The sequence below is a fragment of the Mustelus asterias genome, chromosome 4, assembly GCF_964213995.1.
Source record: "Mustelus asterias chromosome 4, sMusAst1.hap1.1, whole genome shotgun sequence".
Classification (NCBI taxonomy): domain Eukaryota; kingdom Metazoa; phylum Chordata; class Chondrichthyes; order Carcharhiniformes; family Triakidae; genus Mustelus; species Mustelus asterias.
In genome coordinates, this window is record NC_135804.1 from 13,845,928 (window position 1) to 13,870,329 (window position 24,402).

A 24,402-nucleotide genomic window follows, 5' to 3' on the forward strand; every position below is an offset into this window, starting at 1 on the left:
CCGCCTTCACCCTGCCTCTCCAAATTGTGAAGGAGGTCAATGTGTCTCCACCGTCTAACACTCCGTCAAGAATGTCAAGACACATTCTCTGAAACAAATGGGCAGTTTCTCTTTTCAAAGGGTTGTGGGGGGGGGGGGGGGGGTGGGAGTGAATTGTCCATTTGTTAACTTAAAAAAAAGTTGCGGGGGCGGTTTGCAGGAAACCCGGCTGAATTAGACAAGACAAGTTGTCGGTGGGCCGGGGGTACAAGTGGCTTGTCGCAAACCCCAGCAGAAAGAAGTAGAGTTTTATAATCCTATTAGGCGTTAGAAGTCCAACTATGCATATGCCCACAGCAGCTGGTAGTCTGCGGTGGAGCAGCGGATTTCACAGGGCAGGTAGTTCCAGTCTGGCAGTGAAACCCCCCGCCGTAAGCGTCACCCGTACAAACGATAGCCCGGCCACCTATTCCGATGGGGTCAGTAACGAGGGGCACGCCGGTGGCAAAGTTTAGTTAGTGAGGAAAGTCCTTTGTGCTCGGAACCTCTTCTGTGCGTGCTGACAGCTCTCCCCCTCCCCTGCCTTCAGCCAGGATGGTAGCTTCCACCTCAGGCAAAACTCTGCATGTGAATACACATTCATTATCTAATCTCCTCTTTATGTTTAATTTACAGGCCTTTTGCTACTAGAGCCATATGTTTCTTTTGTTTCCACTAGTTCTTTGTTGTGTCAGCTTTGGCTTGCCGCCCCTGATTTCCCTGTGTGAGCAGGGCCAGTGTGTGAGGAGGAAAGTCTCCAGAGCTTCCCTCGCTCTGCTTTTTATTAAATACAGCATTTTGTCTCGGGCTGTGTGTGCACATCCACATCTAAATACACAGATAGCTACACAGATACCGAGAGAGACAGAGGGAGAACCTCACCGCAGCGATTGGGGGAAATCATTTGTTTGCTGCTGGTGGCCTGACTCCAGGTGAGAGAAAGCTTGTTGCTTTTTTTTCCCTTTGGTTGGGAAGTTGTCACTGAACTGTTTGACTGCGAGGGGAAGTTATGCTCGCCAGTGCCTCTGTCCGCCAGCTCTTTGTTAAAGATAAGAGACCGGGGCCGGGGTGGGGGGGGGGGGTGGTGGATTTTCCGGGCTGTGCCAGTTCTGACTGTGAAAAGAAAAGTTTTGCCTTCGCTACTTGTTGAAGCAATGCAGGGAGCTGTTTCCTCTACGTGGTTTAAGTATTAAGGATCTTGAGAGAGTGTAAGACCCACTGGAAGAAAGTCCTACCACTAATGGAACAGCTCCCCTGCAGTAGGCTGCCTGGGGTGTGTTTTGAACCTCTTAGCTTGTTCAGTTTGCATTTGACTGTCTTACTGTCACTCCCGGATCACGATTTTCTAATCAAGCCTGTGCGCTCCTTTGTCATCTCGACGCGACTCCAAAATAAGATTGGCACCGTTACAAATATTTAAAAAACCAGAGTCCAGCGCCCGTAAGCTGGGCGGGTGATTAGAGACCGAATGTATATACTGTGCGGAAGAGTTTTGACGTGTGCCACAGTTGAGTTGTAAAAGCCGGGAGAGTTCGCGAGCAGTGACTGCAAAATGTATTTCTTTATGCAAAAAGCGTGTCTTTGATGCTCGAGCAATAGATAACTGTGGCTCGTGAATGGAGAACCTGACCTGGGTGACAATCGAGAGACAGAGAATAGAATAGAAGCCTGTGCTTGCGATGTGTGGAGCTACAGGTTGCGGAGAGAAAGGAGATGCTTGCTGGCTTTGAAATGACCATTTTGTGTGAGTTGTCTGGGCCCAGTGGCCTTTCCCACAGTTGCAGTCTGCAAAGGAGGGGCTTGTTCACTGTCACTCTTTTTCTACATGTTAGACCGGAGAGGTTTTGTTTTGTTATTTTAGGCGTCTCCCTGATGACTTCTTAGTGCCCGACTACTGTTTGGCACAAAGCGCTTTAACTCTTGATGGGAATCTGCACGCTACAACGGATATAGGTTTGCAGCAGAGCTTTACTTCCCTGCTTCCTCTCTGAAAAAGAAAGAACTTGCATTCGTATAGCGCCTCTCACGGCATCAGGATCTCCCCAAAATATTTTGCAGCCAATTAGATACTTTTTCTTCCAATGTGCAGTGTCGCAAACACAGCAGCCAATTTGCGCAGAGCAAAGTCCCATGAAAGCAGAAATTAATCAGCAGATGGCCTGTTTTCAGAGAGGTTGGTGGTGGGATGAATGTTGGCCAGTGCACTCTTTTGAATAGCGCCATGGGGAGATGGGGACCTCAGCATAATGTTTCAAACAGCCAGGCAGCATTCTCTGGAGTGTCATTGGAACACGAGAAGGCCATTCGGTCCCTTGCGATCAAGGCAATTTGATAGCCCTCTTCCATTTACCCACCTGCCATCCTGGATCCTGTGCTCAAATCACTGCAGTGTGTTATGATCCGGTTAGTCCAAAGATGTGTAGGTTTGGTGGATTGGCCATGTTAAATTGCCCCTTAATGTCCAAAGCTGTAAAGATTAGGGGGATTAGCCATGGTAAATGCGTGGGAGTACAGGGGTGAAGTGGCCGGGGTGAGCGATGGGACTTGGCAAGATGCTCTTTTGGAGAGGTGGTGCAGACTTGATGGGCTGAATGGCCTCCTACTACACTGTAGGGATTCTATGATTGTAAGAAAGAGCTTGTGTTATTATAGCACCTATCAGCACCTCAGGATGCCCCAAAACACCTTTCAGCCAATTAGGTACTTTTGAAGTTTAGTCATCAGTTTAATGTACAAAGAACAAAGAACAGCACAGCACAGGAACAGGCCCTTCGGCCCTCCAAGCCTGCGCCAATCCTGATGTCTGCCTAAACTAAAACCGTATGCACTTACGGAATCCATATCCTTCCATTCCCATTCTATTCATGTATTTGTCTAGTTGCCCCTTAAATGCTGCTATCGTACCTGCTCCCACCACCTTCTCGGGCAGCTCATTCCAGACATTCACCCCCCTCTGTGTAAAAAACTTGCCTCACACATCTCCTCTAAACTTTTCCCCATGCACCTTAAACCTATGTCCCCTAGTACTTGACTTTTCTACCCTAGGAAAGAGCATCTGACTATCCACTCTGTCCATGCTACACATAATCTTGTAAACCTCTATCAGGTCACCCCTCAACCTCCGTCATTCCAATGAGAACAAACCGAGTTTATCCAAACTCTCCTCATACCCTCCAGACCAGGCAACATCCTGGTAAACCTCTTCTGTACGCTCTGTAGAAAACACTGCAGTCAAATTCTGCACAGCAAGACCCCACAACCAGCAATGAGATAAATGTCCCGATTGTCTGTTTGCGTGAGGTTGCCATGATGTGGAGATGCCAGCGTTGGACTGGGGTGGGCACAGTAAGAAGTCTCACAACACCAGGTTAAAGTCCAACAGGTTTATTTGGCAGCACAAGCTTTCGGAGTCCCGCTCCTTCTTCCTGAAGAAGAAACTTTCGGAGTCTTGCTCGTTCTCCCTGACGAAGGAGCGACACTCCGAAAGCTTGTGCTGCCAAATAAACCTGTTGGACTTTAACCTGGTGTTGTGAGACTTCTTACTGAGTGAGGTTGGCCAGACTCGGGGGAAGAATAGCTTCCCTGTTTTTTGAAGTTCAGGTCAAAATCATCGTGCATTTGTATAACACCTAAATGTCGTAAAATTTCCCAAGGCACTTCACAAGAATATTTGCCTCATAAAATTTGACGCAAAGGAGCATTTGGCACATGTTGGCCAATAGATTGGCCAAAGTGGCAGATTTTGAGGAGGGTAGGAAAGATAGAGAGGTGAAGAGGTTTAAGAGGGACATCCAGAGCCAAAATCTAGCATCCTATTGAAAGGGCTTGAGTCCAGATATATTCCCATTCCTGCCTATTGTTTACTGACGGAAGAATCGGACACAGCTGTGATACACCCTCCTCCTCCACCCCTCCCCCCACCAACTTCCTGCCTCAAACGAGCAGGTGTTAAGGCGAGCTGGCCAAAGTACAGAGTGCAGCGAGTCCCTGAGCAGCTCGACAGAGCCAAATTCTGTGACATTATGATGGGGTGGCTTGGGTTAGCTGGGGCGGGGGGAGAAAAAGTTCACACCTTGTGGAAGAATGCATTAAATCAGGAATTTGGACACGCGCTCAATTCGGGCTCCGTACAATATACTTCATCATTGTTTTAATGGACGGATGATCAAGAGGCTAAACTCCTCGTGTAAAACCCCAATTTGAATCACACCCACCATTGATTTGATTTGATTTGATTTACTATTGTCACATGTATTGGTATACAGTGAAAAGTATTGCTTCTTGCACGCTAATCAGACAAAGCATACCATACATAGAGAAGGAAACGAGAGAGTGCAGAATGTAGTGTTAGTCATAGCTAGGGTGTAGAGAAAGATCAACTTAATGCAAGGTAGGTCCATTCAAAAGTCTGACAGCAGCAGGGAAGAAACTGTTCTTGGTACGTGACCTCAGACTTCTGTATCTTTTTCCTGATGGAAGAAGGTGGAAGAGAGAATGTCCGGGGTGCTAAGCTCTGGAATTCCCTCCGTAAACCTTGCCGCCTCTCTACCTCATTCTCCTTCTTTTGGACCGCTCCTCAAAACCCACCTCTTTGACCAAACTATTGACCACCAATCTCAGTAGCTCCTTGAGCTGCTCAATTCTTCTGAAGCATCTTGAGATGTCTTGCAACATTACAGGTGCTAAATAAATGCAAGTTGTTGCTCTTGACCCATGACCTGTGCACCATTGATGAGGGTACTGTTCTTCAGTACTTGCAAGCCCTTTTATTGTTTGGAGATAATGGACCTTGAGCCATTTTGATTCCATGAATTGTGCAGAAGTGACATGACGATGTGTTTCAAAGTCATTTGCATCATTGAGCTGCGTGCTCATAAATAATTTTATTTTAAATTGGCTAAACTCTTCACCAAGACAGAAGCTATTAATCTGCCTCCCGGCTTCAGCGGTTTTATATAATGCACGGTGACATGGTTTTCAAATGGAGCTCATTAATAGGTTCCTGTTGAGGTTGTCAGCTGTGCATTTGTAGCCCAAGTGATTAATTCGGATGTAACTTGACGTCATTGGGAGTCAGTGATCATCTGTGACATCGTAAAGTGCAGAGCCGCACGATTGATGAAAGACAGAACCATGCTATAATTGGCAGCGGATTGCCAGGAGGTTCTGTGGCCAGTGCTGACTACAAATAGGAAAGCGAAAAGATTACATTCTGCTCCGAATCACAGAATTGGTACAGCACAGAAGGAGGCCGTTCGGCCCATTGGGGGGTCGGCACGGTGGCTGTTTGTGGGAGCTTGCTGTGCACAGTTTGGCTGCTGCATTTCCTACCTTTACAACGGTGTTTACACTTCCAAAGTGCTTCGTTGCCTATAAGTGCTCTGAACATAAGAATTAGGAGCAGGAGTAGACCTGGAGTTGGCTCCTCCATTCAGTAAGATCAAGCCTTGCTTAACTGTGGGGCCCGGGTTCAATTCCCGGCTTGGGTCACTGTCTGTGTGTAGTTTGCACGTTCTCCCCGTGTCTGTGTGGGTTTCCTCCAGATGCTCCAGTTTCCACCCACAGTCCAAATGACGTGCTGGTTTGGTGCATTGACCAGAACAGGCGCCGGAGTGTGGCGATTAGGGGAATTTCACAGTAATTTCATTGCAGTGTTAATGTAAGCCTTGCTTGTGACTAATAAATAAACTTTACTTTACTTTACTTTTTTAAGCCTCATTGACCAAAGGTGCGGACATCTGACCTCCTGTCACCTTATATGGTGAGGTGTTTGGTAACGCCCCTGGGGCGTTTTATTAGGTTAAAGCCTCTATATATAGACAAGTAATTGTCGTTGGCCACTCTCCGACAGACGAGCTCAGTGACTAACTGACTGGAATTGGTAATCGTTCTTTCCTCAGCAACGGACAGGTGGCAACTTCTTCTTGCTGCGCTGGTTGCTGTCAGGGTCGTGCACACAGTAAACTTGTGTGTCAGACTGGGGGAGGGTAAGTCTGAGTGGAGGCCAGGTGCTGCCCCACTGGGAGGGAGGGGGAGAGGAGAAGTCGGGGCCATTGTGATGAACTTAGGCCCAGCGAGGCTTTCCAGCTGCAGTATAAATAGCTGGTACTTAATGTCCCCGTGGCAGGGAGAAACACTGGCTTGTGTTTTATCTGAGGTGACTGAATAGCCTTTGATTGTTTTGTTAAGTAAAGCCCTTTGGTTGACACAAGGTTGGAGGCAACAGCTTTATGCACAGTGTGTGGCCGCTTGCCGCCGTTCTCTGAAAGCTCTTACGATAAGTCATTCACTGCAAGACCACAAAAAAGCTGGGAGGTGTTTGACTTTAACAAACATGTGGCAGGACTGTTGTGCCATTAGGCAGCAGCAAGTGCCGGGAGGTGGGGGCCTTGAGGGGGTGGGGGGGCGGGGGTGTGGGGGGGAGCGCTGTGGGAATTGTAGGTCTCTGTGCTATTCATGTGGTCATTAATGAGACCTGGGGAAGCTGGGACACCCTGAAGAGATGACACGTTATTGCCTACTGATATCCTTGCTGCCCTTGTTGGGATGTTGACTCTCTCACTATTGACAACACTGACCTCCGTTGCAAATCCAGATTTTCATGGATTGGATCAGTTAACTCCTTCGCTCTGGCCAGCTAATTGTTTAGAGTGAACACTGTGCGTCTGATATCTGTGTGGCTCTGTTGCGTCTGCATAACGATACCAGCAAGTAGATTATATCTTGCTTGTTAAATGCCTAGGTCCTGCTGGGGCTAACCTCACTATTCCCTCATGCTTAGGTGCATTGGCCATGCTAAATTCTCCCTCAGTGTACCCGAACAGGCGCCGGGGTGTGGTGACTCGGGCATTTCCACAGTAACTTCATTGCAGTGTTAATGTAAGCCTACTTGAGACACTAATAACAACTTTAAACTGTGCACAGCGATCAAAGATGTAAGTTGCGGCACGGTAGCACAGTGGTTAGCACTGCTGCTTCACACTCCAGGGATCTGGGTTCGATTCCCGGCTTGGGTCACTGTCTGTGTGGAGTTTGCACATTCTCCTCATGTCTGCGTGGGTTTCCTCCGGGTGCTCCGGTTTCCTCCCACAGTCCAAAGATGTGTGGGTTAGGTTGATTGGCCATGCTAAAATTGCCCCTTAGTGTCCTGAGATGCATAGGTTAGAGGGATTAGTGGGTAAATATGTAGGGATGTGGGGGTAGGGCCTGGGTGGGATTGTGGTCGGTGCAGACTCGATGGGCCGAATGGCCTCTTTCTGTACTGTAGGGTTTCTATGATTTCTATGAAAGTAACACAGACAAGGGAAATAGTGCACCATTGAAATTTCCTGCAGATCCCTGGCTCCTCCAGCAAGATTGTTGCAATAGATCCTGCACCTTCACATATACACGCAATGTTTCTGAATCTGAAGGTGCATTTACCTCATGGTTTGGTTCTGGAACAGCAACACCACCTGTGGTATATAGGAGGCACCTTAGGCAGCTAACTCTGAAAGCAGAGCTGCATCTGCTGGTGAAAATGAGCTGCATTGTCCAAAGTAGTTTCCTGTTCAATGGCCCCAAAGTGATTCCATTCGGAATAAATAGGTTCTTTTCATAAACATGGCACTCCAGTCAGTGCCGATAATGTCTAATTTGCTACTGGAAACATCCTGATAAGACCACTCCTCAAAATATCAAAACTCAAGGGAATGCAAGCCAACTTACATCTTATTCTCAAATCCTGGTATCACTCTGGTGAAGTTCCACTGCAATGACGTCCTGAAGTTTAGTGTCTAATGCAGTACTCCCGATGGGGTCTATCGCTTCCTCACTTCTTTAAGATAAGGCCCAACATTCCTGAACCCATTTGTTTTAAGTTGATTTATTAGTGTTGCAGGTCGGCTTACATTAACACTGCAGTGAGGCTACTGTGAAAATCCCCTAGCCGCCACATTCCGGCGCCTGTTCAGGTACACTGAGGGAGAATTTAGCATGGCCAATGCCCCTAACCAGCATGTCTTTCGGACTGTGGGAGGAAACCGGAGCATCCGGAGGCGACCCACACAGACATGGGGAGAACGTGCAGTCTCCGCACAGACAGTAGCCCAAGCCGGGAATCGAACCTGGGTCCCTGGCACTGTGAGGCAGCAGTGCTAATCACTGGCCACCATGCCACCCATTTGATTCTTTTTTGTGCCTGTATCATAACTTATTATGATTTTGTATTTGGAACTAAATCCTACCAATGCCGTCATGTTGCATCTGCACCAGGTAGATTGGCAAGAATGAAGCCAAGTAAGATTTTCCATCTTGTTGGTTCCCTCACCCCCTGCCGCAGACCCATTCTGGCAGATATGTCCTTCAGGACTCAGCCTGTTCAGTCAGTAGTGGTGTTCCCAAGCATTTCACGGTTATGGGCATTGACGCCTCTCATCCAGAGTACATTCTGTACCCTTGTTACCCTCAGTGCTTCTCCTGTGTGGTGTGGAGTATTGATTCATCAGCTGAGGGAGGGTTGTAGGTGGTAATCAGCAGGAGGCTTTGCTTGCCCATGGCAGCGAATGGAGTCTGGAGTCAATGTTGAGCACTCCCAGGGCCAATCCTTCCTGACTGTATACCGGTGTGCCACCACCTCTGCTGGGTCTGCCACCTCTGCCAGCTGCTGATGAGACACGAGGTGCCCAGGGATGGCGAAGTCTGGGACATTGTCTGAGGTATGTTCCTGTCGGTTTAACTACATCAGCTTGCTGCCTGTTCTCTCAATATTTGCACAAGTCTCCAGATGTTAGTGAGGAGGCCGCTAGGGCAAGCTGTGCCATAGTCCTCTTTGGTGTCTTGGTCAATAACGGGTGGTCCATACAGAGTGACTTGCTCGGCCATTTCAGTGAGCAGTTGAGAGTCAACCACATTGCTATGAATCTGGAGTCCCAAGAAGGCATACGGCATGCTTGCCTTCATCGGCCGGGGTATTGAGTTTAAAAATTGGCAAGCCATGTTGCAGCTTTATAGAACCTTAGTTAGGCCGCACTTGGAATATAGAGTTCAATTCTGGTCGCCACACTACCAGAAGGATGTGGAGGCTTTGGAGAGGGTACAGAAAAGATTTACCAGGATGTTGCCTGGTATGGAGGGCATTAGCTATGAGGAGAGGTTGGAGAAACTTGGTTTGTTCTCACTGGAATGACAGAGGGTGAGGGGCAACTTGATAGAAGTCTACAAGTTTATGAGGGGCATGGACAGAGAGGATAATCATAAGCTTTTTCCCAAGGTGGAAGAGTCAATTACTAGGGGGCATAGGTTTAAGGTGCGAGGGGCAAGCTCTAAAGGAGATGTACGAGGCAAGTTTTTTACACAGAGGGTGGTGAGTGCCTGGAACTCACTGCCGGGGGAGGGTAGTGGAAGCGGATACGATAGTGGCTTTTAAGGGGCGTCTTGACAAATATATGAATAGGATGGGAATAGAGGGATATGGTCCCCGGAAGAGTAGGGGGCTTTAATTCAGATGGGAAGCATGGTCGGTGCAGGCTTGGAGGGCTGAAGGGCCTGTTCCTGTGCTTTTCCGTTTTTTGGTTCTTTGTTCTTTGAGTCACATGTAGGCCAGACCGGGTAAAGATGGCAGATTTCCTTCCCGAAAGGATAATATTGAATCAATCAGAAATTTACGACATTCCAATAGTTTCATGATCATTATTACTGAGAATAGTTTTGTATTTTATGAATTAATTGAATTTGAATTCCTCCAGCTGCCATGGTGGGAATTGAACTCACATCTCCAGAGGATTAGTCGAAGCTTTTGAACCAACCCAGTGACATTACCACTATTGACTCAGTGGTGGATTTGTCAGATTACATTCCTGTGAAGGGAACATTTTGGAGGGAGTTTTCCCCTCCTGCCCACCTCGGGAATCGGAGCGGACGGGGGGCAGACTTTGCAAAGATCCGTTGACCTCGGGTGGGATTTTGGGGTTGTGGGGCGAGCGCGGCCGAAAAATCCCACCCCAGTGTATCGGCAAGTTGTTGTTGTTTAGCATTTGATCCTCTTTACTCCATTTACCTAGCTACCTGCTCACATTTCCTCGTCAGCACAGCTCTGTTCGATACTTTGAATGGAGTTGTTAGACTGGGTTAAGCGCTGCCGGTCTCTGTACGGCTGGCGCCAATCCTAAAGTCTGAATACTTCACCGCCTGTATCACCCACATTAAAAGCTGAAGTTTTACTCCGGGGTGGATGTCTTCTTTGTTGGTCACTAGCGAGCCAATATCCTTGGCACAGATCATGCGTAATATTGAAGTGCGTGAAAGAAATGCTGCATATCTGACTGGTTCATCTCTTTTGGAAGCTGTTTTTGGTTATATACTTGCGAGCGAGTGTGGGCTGTGGATCGAAACCAGACGTGCAGGCGTGGCTTAATCCTAATATCAGGACAGCCTGGCACACAAGTTTCGATCAGATCAGGCACTATTGCCAAGTCTTTGTCATGATGGGTTGGATTGGGCTGCGGTGGCTCCAGATGTTCAGCAGCACAGGCTAGGCAGGGTGTCCATCGAAGATAAGGTCAGATCATGGTGCAGAGCCAGCGACTATCTGGGCTGAACCAAATCTTGACAAGGGTGTGAAGAGTATTAACAGCCGTCGCTCAGTGGGTAGTCCTCTCACCTCCTGAGTCAGATGTTCTGGAATCCAAGCCCAACGCCAGAGTACAAAGGGAATCTAGGCTGACACTCCCATGCAGCACTGAGGGAGTGCTGCACTGTCAGAGGTGCCGTCTTTCAGATGAGATGTTAAACTTTTAAAGTTTATTTATTAGCGTCACAAGCTTAACACTGCAATGAAGTTACTGTGAAAATCCCCGACTCATCACACTCTGGCGCCTGTTTGGGTACACTGAGGGAGAATTTAACATGGCCAATGCACCTAACCAGCGCGTCTTTCGGTCTGTGGGAGGAAGCCAGGGCACCCGGAGGAAACCCACGCAGACACAGGGAGAATGTGCAAACTCCACACAGACAGAAAATCGAACCCGGACCCTGGCGCTGTGAGGCAGCAGTGCTAACCATCATATACAGGCTGAGGTTCCAGCTCCCTTCTCATGTGAATTTAAAGCTTCCCTTGGCACTATTTTGAGGCAGGGCAGAGGTATTCCCCCTGGTGTCTTGGCCAGTATTCAGCCCTCAATCAATGTCACTAAAAAACAGAGGGCCTGGTCCTTATCACATCGCCTCTTTTTGTGGGAACTTGCTGTGCACAAAATGGCCACTGCGTTTCTTACGTGACAAGCATGACTCCACTTCAGAAATACTTCAATGGCTGTGCTGAAATCTCTGGCGTGGAGCTTGCACCAAGCAACCACTGACTCAGGGGAGAGTGTACGATCAGGACATAAAAATTCATCCTCCTACTCGCTGTGGATATGAGCTGGTCTGGAGAATGTTCTCTTTTTAAAGTCATTTTATGTCTCGACTCCTGCTTCAGTCAGTCACAAACTTTGACACACGCTGACTAATGCTGCCAGTTTCCAACTGTAGGTTGGCCGTGACGGATTCCAGGTTAAACAAAGTGACATGATGTTAACAGTGACACTCTGTTGTATTGCCATAAACAAAAACTAGCGACTCGTGTTGATTCATGTTCTGATTTTGGGGAGGGCTTCTTGTCTAAAACCTAGCAACGTCACAATTTGAGTAAATGGAACATTGAGATCCTAGACAAGGTGTTCCCTCCAATAAATAGCCTTAAGTGGGGCTAAGATAACAGGTAATGCAGTTGTCACCTGGTGGCACAATGGTTAGCACTGCTGCCTCACAGCGCCAGATACCCAGGTTCGATTCTGGCCTTGGGTGACTATCTGTGTGGAGTTTGCATGTTCTCCCCGTGTCTGCGTGGGTTTCCTCCGGGTGCTCCAGTTTCCTCCCACAGTCCAAAAACGTGTGGGTTAGGTTGATTGGCCATGCTAAATTGACCTACTGTCCCAGGGGGATTAGCATGGTAAATATTTGGGGTTACGGGGATAGGGCCTATGTGGGATTGTGGTTGGTACAGACTCGATGGGCCGAACGACCTCCTTCTGTACTGTAGGGATTCTATGATTCTACATGCAGGTTAGGTGGATTGGCCATGCTAAATTGTCCCTTAGTGTCCAAAGATATGCAGGTTAGGTAATGAGTAGGGTAAACGAACAGGGTTACGAGCTAGGGCGGAGGGAAGGGCCTGGATGCTCTTTCGGAGAGTCAGTGCAGACTCGATGGGCCGGATGGCCTCTTTTTGCACTGTAGGGATTCTAAGGCTTCCAGGATATCTTTATTAAATGAGTTGCTGAGGTGAGGTGGGAAATGTCAGCTGACCTGGAGTGTGAAGGTCTTCGTGCTTGGATGACCTCCTGACTCCTGAGTGATAAAGTTCACACTGTCACGTGGGTGAGGATCTGGAGACCGGCCAGTGGTCGTGGGAACGTAGCCTGCCCAGAGTCACAGGCCAAGAAAACCGACTGAGACAGAAATTGTGTGCGTTTTTTAAAAATACTGCTAAGAATGCTAAGCATCCTTCAATTATTTTCATGATTGAATGCCATTCCAATTTTAACACGTATAAGTAATGGCTAATTTATTCCTAATGAATGGTAACCGCCTGTAATGATATATGGGCATGTGGCAATGTGGTGACACCCCTTATATTGAGAGCTCTTTGGCTGGATGCTACCAGGGGCAAACCTGTTCATGAACAGTGGCAGCTCCCATTACTTGTGCTGTGGGAGGGTGTCACGGTTTAAAGTGACACTCGCCCGTCACAATACACGATGTTATAATTTTCGCAGAATATTAATTCTGCAAATAAAAGTGGTCGGGGAGCCTTATTATTGTGTCATAAAGAGCAACAGGAAATCCAGCGTCCAATTTAATTACACTCCAGCCCGTGTTCCAAGCGGCTGGGATATTAACTCCGTCCACAATTAACCCATTTAGCTGACTCTCAGTACAGAAGCTTCTTTGTGATGTTATGTTATGCAGATTACTGTCAAATCTAAGATTTCTTTTTTTTTTAATGCTGTCCTGACCAACTGCGTTCTGTTCAAGTCTGTGTGTAAAGTCTGTGCCTGGCTGGAAAGTCCTATGCTCTTTCCGACTCAGGAGGTATATAATGCGGTCCCCGGGTGGAATTAAATTGGCCGTGCCTTGAGAGAGAAAGCTACATTATCGTGCGCGTTGTGGTAACACTTTAGCCACATTCTTCAGTGATTTACTGAGGAGCTGCCATAGACAGCCAAAGCCACAGCAACCGCCCCCCCCCCCCCCACCCTTTCCCCAACCCCAGCCCCGCTCCCCCCCACTTAAAAACGAATGGAAATGGGTGGACGATGGAGAATGGCCTGAGGCTTTCTTCATTATTAAACCTCCTCTAAACTTCTGCTTGGCTTGTTTAGATTGCTAATTACGTGTTGAGCACCTTGGGACGGATCTGAAATAAGAGACGTTAAGAAATGGGAGTGTAAACTTGGGAAGTTCATCTTAAGGAGGGTCTGTAAGGGAGAAAGAGATGAAGTACCTGGAACACTGTGTACAGTTTTGGTCTCCTTACTTGAGAAAGGATATACTGGCACTGGAGCGGGTGGAGAGGAGATTCACTAGGTTGATTCCGGAGTTGAGAGGGTTGAGAGGCTTATGAGGAGAGACTGAGTAGACTGGGGCTATACTTATTGGAATTCAGAAGAATGAGGGGAGATCTTATAGAAACGTACAAGATTATGAAGGGAATAGATAAGATAGAAGCAGGGAGATTGTTTCCACTGGCGGGTGAAACTAGAACTAGGGGGCATGGCCTCAAAATAAGATGGAGTAGATTTAGGACCGAGTTGAGGAGGAACTTCTTCACCCAAAGTGTTGTGAATCTGTGGAATTCCCTGCCCAGTAAAGCAGTTGAGGCTCCCTCATTGAATGTTTTTAAGGCAAGGATAGATGAATTTTTGAACAGTAAAGGAATTAAGGGTTATGGTGAGCGGGCAGGTAAGTGGAGCTGAGTCCACGAAAAGATCAGAATGGCGGAGCAGGCTCGAGGGGCCAGGTGGCCTACTCTTGCTCCTAGTTCTTATGTTCTTATGTAGGAATTCCAGAGTTTAGAGAACGGACAGCTGAAGGCACGTCTACCAGTGATGGTATGAAAGAAGTCAGGATGGAAAGAGAATTTCATTAGCTTTAAGCCTCAACTTAGAAATGTAGAATCCCGACAGTGAAGAAGGAGGCCATTCGGCCCATCAAGTCTGCACCGACTCTCCAACAGAGCATCTTACCCAGGCCCTATCCCTGTAACCCCATGTATTACCCTGCTAATCCCCCCTAACCTACACATCCTGAGACACGAAGGGGCAAATTAGCATGGCCAGTCCACCTAACCTGCACATCTTTGGAGTGTGGGAGAAAACCGGAGCACCCGGAGGAAACCCACGCAGATATGGGGAGAACCTGCAAACTCCACACAGACAATGACCCAAGACCGGAAAGGATAACAATGTAGTTCTGAACAAGATCAGTTCTCTTTGTGCCATCACACAGGTTGTCTATTTCCACTTCAGTAACATGGCATGATTTCACCCCAGTATCAGTATCTGCTGCTGAAACCCTCATTCTCGTCTCTGTTACCCTTTTGCTTGATTGTTCCCACATCTCTTTAAACTTGAGGCCATCCCAGACTCCATGTTCTCATTTGCACCAAGCTCAATTCAGCAATTGACCTTGCGCTCACTGCCCTACTTTGCCACCCAGGCAAGGAACATCTTGATTCTAAAATTCCCATTCTTGTTTTCAAAGCCTTCTACGCCCTTGCTTCTCGCTACCTCTGCAACCTCCTCCGGCCTTACCGACGTCTGGGATTCATCTCATTCTGACCTCCTGATTATAATGACATCAGCGAGGCCCATGAGGTAGGCCTCTTGGAGTATGAGCTCCCTGATTGAGGTAATGATTGCTTGCCCAATCAGGGAGTCTCACCTGTGTATATAATGAGGAGTTTCAGGTCTACAGACACTCTGGATTCTGTCTTTGTACCTGAAGCACTCTTAGGAGTGGAGATAAGTTTGTAAATAAAGGGAATCTGGTGGAAAGACATGGGCCTCTGAGGAGTTACTTCACTGAACATCCCTGATTTTAATTGCTCCAGCAATGGTGGTTGCGCCTTCAATTGACTAGGCCCTGAACTCTGGAATATCCTCTCTACATCTCCCTTTCCTCCTTTAAGATGTTCCTTAAAACCTAAATCTTTGACCAACCTTTTAACCAACTGACTTAATGGATGAGATTTTCTGGCCTCCCAGTTGTGTGCTTCCCGGTGGCGGGAGGCAGTGCTCTGTTCGCTAGTGGTGGGAGACTCCACTCCCGCTGTAGTCAACAGGATTTCCCACTGATGCCACCCCACTCCACGGCGAAACCTGCGGGAAGGGGTGCACCGCTGGCGGGACCGGAGAATCCCGCTGGCGCGAATGACCAGAGAATTCCGACCAATATCTCCTGATGTGATCCGATGTCTAATCTTGCTTAGCAATCCTTTGGATTGCCGCGGGATGTTTTATTTAGTTAAGGGAGTGATATGAATATAAGTTCTTGATGATCTATCATTTTCTTTCTGAAAGAGATATTTTTTTTATTTTCCACATTCTTGGACTTATTCCCGAAGCATCAGTAACGAAGCTCCAAAGTACTTTATTGACCCCATAAGGAATGTTTAATCCGGTATGCGCTAAGTGCAACAATGATTGCTTTGTATTGGGAAAAGCATGCGTGTACTTGCCCCCCTCAAAGACCTCCTTCAAAAACACGGTGATGATGAAAAGCATTGAGTCACTCTGAAAGCACTAGTCTGGATTGGATGGTTACTTGTTTACAATGTGCTTCACTCTGCGTGCACCCTCTCTCACTGTTGCCAGATAGAATTAGAAAAGGTGTGGGAAGGTTTCATTCAGTGTCCACTTAATCCTTGGATAAACATCACCCAGCAGTTAAAACTAAATTATAGACTTTGCCCTTCTAAACATGGGGTTGTGGCTGGCGTGCAGCATTATGTCATGGCAACACTGACAGAGATAGCAGTCACAGTCAATTGAGGTGATGAACTACAGCTCCTTTGGTGCTAATAGCCTTGTTTTAACCCTGATTTTGGGGGACTGGGGTAAGCCTGTAGTGTTTTCAAAACTAAATCTGGTTTCCATATCTCATTTTTTGTGCATCTCCTATTCTGCCACTTGGAATAAGAGGATTGGATTTTTGCAACATCTTTGATGACAATCTAAATTCAAACAACATTAAATTATACTTTGTCTAATTTGGGGTGGCAACACCCTCGTGGTATTATCACTCGACTCTTAATCCAGAAACTCAGCTAATGTTCTGGGGACCTGGGTTCGAATCCCGCCACAGCAGATGGTGGGATTGGAATTCAATTTTTAAAATCTGGAATTAAGAGTCTGCTGATGACCCTGAAAGCATTGTTGATTGTCGGAAAAACCCATCTGGTCCTTTAGGGAAGGAAATCTTCCATCCTTACCTGGTCTTGCCGACATGTGACTCCAGAGCCACAGCAATGTGGTTGACTCTCAACTGCCCTTTGAACAAGGACAACTAGGGATGGGCAATAAATGTTGGCCAGCCAGCGACACCCATGTCCCACAAATGAATAAAAAAAATCTGGTATTGGGTGTTGTGTTCCTTATCTGAGGAAGGACGTCCTTGCTACAGAGGGAGTACAGCGAAGGTTTACCAGGCTGATTCCTGGGATGGCAGGTCTGTCATATGAGGAGAGACTCAATTGGTTAGGATTGTACCCACTGGAGTTCAGAAGAGTGAGAGGGGATCACATAGAAACTTATAAAATTCTAACAGGGTTAGACAGGGTAGATTCAGAAAGAATGTTCCCAATGGTGGGGAGTCCGGAACTAGGGTCATAGTTTGAGGATAAGGGGTAAACCTTTTAGAACTGAGGTGAGGAGAAATTTCTTCACCCAGAGGGTGGTGAATGTGTGGAATTCACTACCACAGAATGTAGTTGAGGCCAAAATGTTGTCTGATTTCAAGAAGAAATTAGATATAGCTCTTGGGGCTAAAGGGATCAAGGGATATGGGGGGAAGGGGCGGATCAGGATATTGAATTCCATGATCAGCCATGATCGTAATGAATGGCGGAGCAGGCTCGAAGGGCCGAATGGCCTCCTCCTGCTTCTAGTTTCTATGTTTCTAAGTCTTGCCACTGGGAATCAGCATCTTCCCTCGTCAGTCGAGTACCTTCCAGTACAGGAAGGATGTGGAGGCTTTGGAGAGGGTGCAGAGGAGGTTTACCAGGATGTTCCCTCGTCAGTCGAGGTTTACCAGGATGTTCCCTCGTCAGTCGAGTACCTTCCAGTACAGGAAGGATGTGGAGGCTTTGGAGAGGGTGCAGAGGAGGTTTACCAGGATGTTGCCTGGTATGGAGGGGAGATCCTATGAGGAGAGGCTGAGGGATTTGGGATTGTTTTCGCTGGAAAGGCGGCGGCTAAGAGGGGATCTTATTGAAACATATAAGATGATTAGAGGTTTGGATAGGGTGGATAGTGATAGCCTTTTTCCTCTGATGGAGAAATCCAGCACGAGGGGGCATGGCTTTAAATTGAGGGGGGGTAGTTATAGAACCGATGTCAGGGGTAGGTTCTTTACCCAGAGGGTGGTGAGGGATTGGAATGCCCTGCCAGCATCAGTAGTAAATGCGCCTAGTTTGGGGGCGTTTAAGAGATCCGTAGATAGGTTCATGGACGAAAAGAAATTGGTTTAGGTTGGAGGGTCACAGTTTTTTTTTAACTGGTCGGTGCAACATCGTGGGCCGAAGGGCCTGTTCTGCGCTGTAATGTTCTATGTTCTAGTAGTTTGCAATTCAACAATGATGAAGACGGAAGGTACAAATCTACCCAAACAAATGGTCACAAGACTGCACGAGTCACATCCGAGCTTCTGGACAAAAAATATTGAACCTGGTCCCCTCTGATCTCTCTGATCCAGGTGCTATGGTGCCAGCTTTGGCGATGGGTAGCGTTCTCATCTCTGAATTAGAAAGTTGTAAGATTCAGATCCCACTGTAGAGACTTGAGCACCTAATCAAGGCTGCTGAGGAAAGGTTGGGCCTGTACTCATTGGGGTTTAGAAGAAGGAGCGGTGACCTTATTGAAACATATCAATAAGGGTGAATACTGAGAGGATGTCTCCACTGATTGTGGAATCTAGAATGAGGGGGTGCAGTTAAAAATAAGGGGCTCCCCATTTAAGACAGAAAAAAGAAGGAATTTCTGCTCTGAGCGTTGTTAGTCTTTGGAATTCTCTTCCCCAGAGAGCAATGGAGGCTGGCTCATTGAATATATTGAAGGCTGAGTTCAACAGATCGACAAGGGAGTTAAGGGCAATGGGGGACCGGCAGGAAAGTAGAATTAAGGCCACAATCAGGTCAGCCATGATCTCATTGATTGGTGGGTGGAACAGGCTCAATGGGCTGAATGGCGTACTCCTGCTCCTATATCTTAGGATCTTCTGGCTGACTGTCGTACAGAGAAAGCATCGCAGTGTCAGAGGTGCCACCTTCAGGATGATTCCAGGAATGGCACTGTGGCCATCATTACAATGCTGGAAATGCGGCAGCCAGTTTTTCATACAGCGAGGTCCCTCAGCATGACATTGCCCAGTTAATCTGTGTGTTTTTCAATGGTTGAGGGCATAATGTTGGCCAGGACACACCCTGCGCTTCTTCGGAATGGTGCCTTGGTATTTTTTCCGTCCACCTATTTATTTATTTATTAGTGTCACAAATAGGCTTACATTAACACTGCAATTAAGTTACGATGAAAATCCCCTAGTCGCCACACTCTAGCGCCTATTCTTGTACACCGAGGGAGAATTCAGCACACCAATGCACCTAACCAGCACGTCTTTCAGACTGTGGGAGGAAACCCACACAGATGCGGGGAGAACATGCAGACTCTGCACAGACAGTGACCCAAGGCGGGAATCAAACTCGGGTCCCTGGCGCTGTGAGGCAGCAATGCTAATCACTGTGCCACTGTGCCACCCTGAGAGGGCAGAAGGAGGCTCGGAGTAACACTTCATCCAAAAGACGACATCTCTGACAGTGCGGCACTCCTTCAATACTGCACTGAACTGTCAATCTCAATTTTGATCTCTCTTCTCTTGATTGGGGCTCGAAGGGGAGAATGCAACTATAGGCCACAGTTAACGCCATTATGCATGGTACAGGTCACATCTGAGTAATGTTTTTGCTATCATTAGCTAATTGATAACACTTCTGTCATACAGGAGTATATACAGGAGCTGCCTCGGAAAGCAGCCAGCATAATTAAGGACACCATACACCCCGGACATTCTCTCTTCCCCCTTCTTCCGTTGGGAAAAAGATACAAGTCTGAGGACACGTTAACAGATTCAAGAATAGCTTCTTCCCTGCTGCCATCAGAATTTTGAATGGACCTACCTCCAATTAAGTTGATCTTTCTCTACACCCTAGCTGTGACCGTAACACTACATTCTGCACCCTCTCATTTCCTTCTCTATGAACGGTATGCTTTGCCTGTGTAGCGCGCAAGAAACAATTCTTTTCACTGTGTGCTAATAGATGTGACAATAATAAATCAAAGCAGATCAAAAATACAAGAATGTATCTTCTGACCCGCTATGAGCAATGCCACTGGAGATCTGCTGGTGGAGCGGGGGAAAAGGGAAGAGAATGAATAAATGCCTCTACTCTTAGTCAGACACAGCCTGTCCCTCTGTTTCTTCCTCTACCTGCTTCTCTGCAAAGCAGGAGGGTGTGAAAGTTGAAAGTTTATTGTGAGCGATTCATATTTCAAATTGGGATTGATGGTGAGGTGCTGTCCGGCTGTAGGAACACTTCCTGTTCCGTATTGTCTGCGCTTCACACAAAGCTGAGATTTTCTTCCTGGATGTTAGCTAGCTGCTGAAATGCTGCAAACATCTTACAAAGTAGAGAACGACAGCCTAACATCTGTGTGTTAAGCTGTTCTCCAGATGCGGCTCCTTTCAGATCAGCTGCCTTTCCCTAATCTGAATGGCTGGTTCTCCTTCAACAAACAGTGAGTTTCCAGCCTGGGAGATTTTGCCTTTGCTCAGAGCCTGTGCTAATCCCAGTCACTTTATTCACGTAGTCACAGCCTGCAGCTGAAGATATAACCATTGATTTGAATTGATTCGATTTATTATTGTCACATGTATTAACGTACAGTGAAAAGTATTGTTTCTTGCGTGCTATACGGCCAAAACATACCGTTCATGTAGCACATAAGGGGGAAGGAAAGGATAGGGTGCAGAATATAGTGTTCCAGTCACAGCGAGGGTGTAGACAAAGGTCAGCTTAATACATGGTAGGTCCGTTCACAAGTCTGATGGCAGCAGGGAAGAAGCTGTTCTTGAGTCGGGTGGTACGTGATCTCAGACTATTGTATCTACTTCCTGACGGAAGAAGGTGGAAGAAAGAATGTCTGGGCTGCGTGGGGTCCTTGATTATGCTGGCTGCTTTTCTGAGGCAGCGGGAAGTGTAGACAGAGTCAGTGGAGCCAGTCCAGATCAGGTTAAGGACGGTAGATTTCCTTCCCTAAAGGACATTAAGAACTAGCTGAGTTTTTGTAGCAATCTGATAGCTTTGTGGCCACCATTACTGATTTTAGCTTTCTTCATTTCAAACTTCTTTCATTCATTGAATTTAAATTCCCTCAAAGCAACGATGAGATTTGAACCTCTGTCCCAAAGCATTAGTCCAGGATTCAGGGTTACTAGTCCGGTAATATAAAAGCTGTGCTGCCGTGCCCAGGAGTAGGCCATTCAGCCCATTCAGTCTGTTGTGCCAGTTGTGTAGATCCGTGTGTTAAATCCTACCTGTCTCTATTTGGGGAGTCGGTGCAGGCTTAATGGGCTGAATGGCCTCCTACTGCGCTGTAGGATTCTATGATTCTTTTATCTGTCTCTCCACAAATGTCTGATGTTAGATTGCGAGTAAAATGGATTGGTTCTGACTGGAGCAGCTCTGTTTAATTGGGAACCATGAGGGGAATCTTTAGAACCACAGGATTGTATCGCTGCAGGGGTAAGTCCAGCGTTATTAGCGTTGGTCCCGGCTATCTGAGATTGGCCGTATGGGGTGCGCAGAGTGACAGGGGAACAGGTGACCAGGAGACAGGCGGGCAGATTGAACAGGATTGAGGAAGCAGAGTGTCAGAAATATTCAGATGTAACCAAGAGCCAGTGAGCAGAATTAGTCAGCAGCTGAAACATACCAGAGGCTTGGATGCAATAAACCAAATAATGTTGGACAAGGAGAAGTGTGGAAAACAACAGGTTCAGCCACATGCCAACAACATGGTCAAATGTAGCACTGGACATGTGCAGATAGGGGAATGGGATGGGGCGGATGTAGCAGCGGGATAGGAATGTGGCAGTGGGATAGGGATGTGGCAGTGGAATAGGGATGTGGCAGTGGGATAGGGATGTGGCAGTGGAATAGGGATGGATGTGGCAGTGGCAGTGGGATTGGGATGAATGAGCCATGGGAAAGGGATGTGGTAATGGCATAGGGATGTGGCAGTGGGATGGGGATGGATATGGCAATGGGATAGGGATGGATGTGGGAGTGGGATAGGGATGTTGCAGTGGGATAGGGATGTTGCAGTGGGATAGGGATGTTGCAGTGGGATAGGGATGTGGCAGTGGGATAGGGATGTTGCAATGGGATAGGGATGGATGTTGCAGTGGGATAGGGATGTTGCAGTGGGATAGGGATGGATGTTGCAGTGGGATAGGGATGTTGCAGTGGGATAGGGATGTTGCAGTGGGAAAGGGATGGATGTTGCAGTGGGATAGGGTGTGGCAGTGGGATAAGGATGTGGCAGTGGGATGGGGATGTGGCAGTGGGATGGGGATGTGGCAGTGGGATAGGGATGTGGCAGTGGGATAGGGATGGATGTGGCAGTGGGATAGGGATGTGGCAGTGGGATAGGGATGGATGTGGCAGTGGGATAGGGATGTGGCAGTGGGATAGGGACGGATGTGGCAGTGGAATGGGGTCGGATGTTGCAGTGGGATAGGGATGTTGCAGTGGGATAGGGATGGATGTTGCAGTGGGATAGGGATGTTGCAGTGGGATTGGGATGGATGTGGCAGTGGGATAGGGATGTTGCAGTGGGATAGGAATGTGACAGTGGGATAGGGATGGATGTGGCAGTGGGATCGGGATGGATGTGGCAGTGGGATTGGAATGAATGAGCCATGGGAAAGGGATGTGGCAGTGGGATCTGGATGGATTTAGCCCATTTAGATCACTGCAATTGGTCCCAGATCCTCTGAGTTTAACAAGTGATGAGCATCAATGTGGTGTTTGTTGAGTTCTCCGTAAACCCTGCCGAAATGTGAGGATGCTGATTGGGAAAAGGTCATTACAAATGGCTAACTCTCAGTGTCTGCACTCACATGTGAAGCATGACCACTTAGCATAGTTCAGAATGAGAAATCTCACATGTTTATTGGACAGAGCTGGACATTCCTACAGAGCCCGACTAAAGATTAATGACTTCTGAAGTTTACTTACTGCTGTAAGAAGGAAGATACAACAATTGTGATTGAAGCTGAGATCCCTCAAGCAGCCAATGTAAGAATGACCTGATCATTTATCTTCTTGGATGTTGGATGTGAGCCAGGACTCTGTGCTCTCTTTTCCAAGCGCAGCAGGGGACAATTTACCTGCAGTAGTGCACTGAAATGTCAGCTTCCATTAATGTGCTCAGGTCCATAATGGGTCCTGATCCCAGAGTTTCAGGCTCACTCAGAGGAGGAGAGGATTACCAGATGAGCCAATGGAAACATGTCCCACAGAGAGAGACTACACTTTGGGGATGAAGTGGGAGGGAAGCGATGGGTTTGTAAAGCAAAGAAGCAGAGATGGAGCAAAGAATAAGTCACGCCATTTGTAAAATAACAAGTTTTCAAGAAGACACAAAGAACAAAAAGTGCTCAGCCTTTCTAACCCTTTTTTTCTGAGTGTGTTTGCACTTCTCAGGAAATGGATGGAAAGTGAATAAAAATTCAAGGCGTGGGGCCTCTCGGGAAAGATATCTGCACGATGTGGGAAAGTGGATAAGTCTCCATCTTGGGTACCACGCCATAGGACTGTTTTGTCTGAAGGCTGCAGGGGACCGCTGGCAACAAACTGCCCTCAATTGTAGCATTGACAGGAGAAAAAGGGGAGGCGGTGGCATAGTGGTATTGTCGCTGGATTAGTAATTCAGAGACCCAGGGTAACCTCTGGGGACCCGGGTTCGAATCCCACCACGGCAGACGGTGAAATCTAAATATAAAGTCTAGGATTAAGAATCTACTGATGACCATGAAACCATTGCCGATTGTCGGAAAAACCCATCTGGTTCACTAATGTCCTTTAGGGAAGGAAACCTGCAGTCTTTACCTGGTCTGGCCTACATGTGACTCCAGAGCTACAGCAATGTGGTTGACTCTCAAATGCCCTCTGAACAAGGGCAACCAGGGATGGGCAATAAATGCTGGACAACCAGTCCACATTCCATGAACGAATTTAAAAAAGAGAAAAAACTGGTGTCTCAACCAGGGAATGCAGAAAATTCACAGCAGGTCAGTCAGCAACTTGAGTCAAAATAAAGACGTCAATCTTTTGGGTTCAGAGTGAACACAACCACTGTGAATTACTGTGGAATCAAGAGGAGAATGCTGAGTGCTTGGCAGCAGTTTACCGTTTACATCTGGAAGCACCATGGGGAAGAACCACCTCATGAAATGGTACGGGGTAGCACAATGCCACAGTGGTTAGCACTGCTGCCTCACAGCACCAGGGACCCAGGCTCGATTCAAGCCTCAGGTCACTGTCTGCGTGCACATTCTCCCCATGTCTGCGTGGGTTTCCTCCGGGTGCTCCGGTTTCCTCCCACACTCCAAAGATGTGTATGTTAGGTGGATTGGCCATGCTAAATTGACCCTTAGGGTCCAAAGATGTGTAGGTTAGATGGATTAGCCGTAATAAATGTGTGCGATTATGGGGATAGGGCGGGATGGTGGGGCTGGGTAAAATACTCTTGTCAGTGAGTCAGTGCAGACTTGATGGGGTGAATGGCCTCCTTCTGCACTGTAGAGATACTATTATACTAGCCTTGGCAGCAGTGTGGCCTCATTTATATTAAAGCACAGAAAGACTTACACAACCTCAGCATGTCTTAAAGTTCCTTACAGCCAATGAAATGCTTCTGAGATGTACTCACAGTTGTACTGTGGGAAACACAACAGTGCTTGCCCCCAGCAACCTGATCATGACTGGATCATTTGTTTTCTTTTATTGCTCTTGGTTGACCAATTAGT

At 47.4% G+C, this 24,402-nt stretch overlaps 1 protein-coding gene across 3 annotated transcripts in view; it reads left to right on the plus strand.

Annotated features, from left to right (window-relative positions):
- Positions 1-24,402, plus strand: part of gse1b (Gse1 coiled-coil protein b) — a 608,766-nt gene that overhangs the window by 163,635 nt on the left and 420,729 nt on the right. Inside the window, exon 1 of one of the 3 annotated variants that reach the window (XM_078210582.1) lies at positions 870-950. The exons of the other annotated variants lie outside the window; for them this stretch is intronic. The gene's annotated coding sequence lies outside the window, so the exon portion shown is untranslated. Of the gene's footprint in view, positions 1-869; positions 951-24,402 lie in introns of those variants that run through there. 3 annotated transcript variants of the gene reach the window in all.